At 41.4% G+C, this 1,859-nt stretch overlaps 1 protein-coding gene across 2 annotated transcripts in view; it reads right to left on the bottom strand.

The window, feature by feature from the left end:
* AKAP12 (A kinase (PRKA) anchor protein 12) overlaps positions 1–1,859 on the bottom strand; it is a 93,247-nt gene that overhangs the window by 37,280 nt on the left and 54,108 nt on the right. The window lies entirely within an intron of this gene.

The raw sequence follows: 1,859 nt of genomic DNA on the forward strand, positions 1-1,859 counted from the left end.
AACACCAGAGATGCATTCACACAGAGGACACAGAGAGAAGGTGGCCGTCTCCAAACCATGGAGAGGCCTTGGGAGCAACCAAATCTGCAAAACTTTGATCTTGGACTTCCAGCCTACAGAACTGTAAGATAATAAACGTCTGCTGTTTAAACCACCCAAGTCTGGAATTTTGTTATGGCCACCTTAGCAAAGTCATACAGCAAGAAATGACCTGTCTTTGGTGTCATCCTAAATACTGCATGTCCACGTAAAGACACGTTAAAGCAACCAGTTCATTTAAGTAAATCTAGCATATATCACTTTTCACCAGAATAACTAATGCATGCCTTGTTAATATCGGGGGTTAAAGAAGGACTGCTTGATATTCCTCTTTAATGACACTTGAACTACAAAAGCAATCTGAAAAAAATCAAAGTGTGGTACTCAGGAATGAGTCTTAATCGATAGGCTAAAAAGTTGTTGAATTTTACACCCTAAGAACATATCTTCAGAAGTTATCAAAGCACTCTTTCATATAATATGGGAACATTGTGCTCTAGAATGTATCAGCACCAGAACCATTTGGAGGTAAAAGTGGAGTTCTGAAAGTTTCCTTGAGAAAACACCTAAAGGATTTTCATTAAAATAAATAAAATGGCTGCTATGGTCTGAATGACCCCCAAAATTCAGATGTTGAAATCTAATCTCCAAGACAATGATATTGGAAGGTGGGGCCTTTAGGAAGTGATTAGGCCATGAGGGCAGAGCCCTCGTGAGCGGGATTAGTGCCTGTATAAAAGAGGCCTGAGGGGGCTTGTTAGCCCCTTTTGCCTTTCCGCCAAGGAAGGACACACAGATGGTGCCATGTGTGAGAAAGCAGGCCCTCACCAGATGCCTCATCTGCCAGCCCCTGGATCTTGGACTTCCCAGCCTCCAGAACTGTGAGAAATAAGTTTCTGTTGTTTATAAATTACCCAGTCTCAGGCATTTTGTTATAGCAACACAAGACTAAGAAAATGGCTAAAATAACTGGATGTTTTTGTTAGTGGCTTCATCACAATTACAGAACCATTCATTGCAGACCACCTCAGACCCTTCAAGGAAAGAGCCTGGATCTTGGTATGTGACTTGGACAAGCCTACAGGCTGACTCGATTGTGCTCCTCCTCAAGGAGACCAGAACATCAACCCTATTCGAGGGTGGACTTGAGTAGCCTCAATACAGTAGGGACCTATAGATAACACCTCCAAGACTGACTGGCAGTCTTGATGGCAAGTAGCTATGGCATTTGCCAACATCTTTCACCCATCCTGGGCAATAACCTATCCCTATTACGAAGTCCCAACCTTCCAGTAACTCAGCATAACTAACACCCACAGGGGGAGAGAGAGAGGATATCTTGTGGCCACATTTATGAAGCTATTTATCTTATTCTCTCATACCCAGATGATTATGTATCGAGATCTTCTTGAATAAAACTCCCCCTCTTGAACTTTTTATTCCATTAAATTAAAACTTCAAATCTAAGAAACGGCTTCTAAGATCACATGTTTTAAAAAAGCCATAGAAGTATTTTTATAAAAAGGCATAATGAAATTATCAAGTAGATTCCAGTCTGCCCAAGGTTGCTTTGGTGTCTTCAATAGCTGATCCACATTTGGTTTTTGGTCCCCCTATAACTAGCAATACTGATATTTGTCACACAATTTCAGAGATGGACGGGGATGCTCATTTTCACACATGAATATTTACTCTCCATGAAATAAAGGGACGCATTCAAATTGAGGTCACAGAAAAAGAGTGATCAAAGCAGCCTTACGCATGTTTTAGTCCCTGGAATTCTGTGATAAATAGAAGGTTTACTCTCCTCCCTCGCCGCC

Source organism: Galeopterus variegatus, unplaced genomic scaffold (assembly GCF_000696425.1).
Source record: "Galeopterus variegatus unplaced genomic scaffold, G_variegatus-3.0.2 Scaffold1140, whole genome shotgun sequence".
Lineage (NCBI taxonomy): Eukaryota > Metazoa > Chordata > Mammalia > Dermoptera > Cynocephalidae > Galeopterus > Galeopterus variegatus.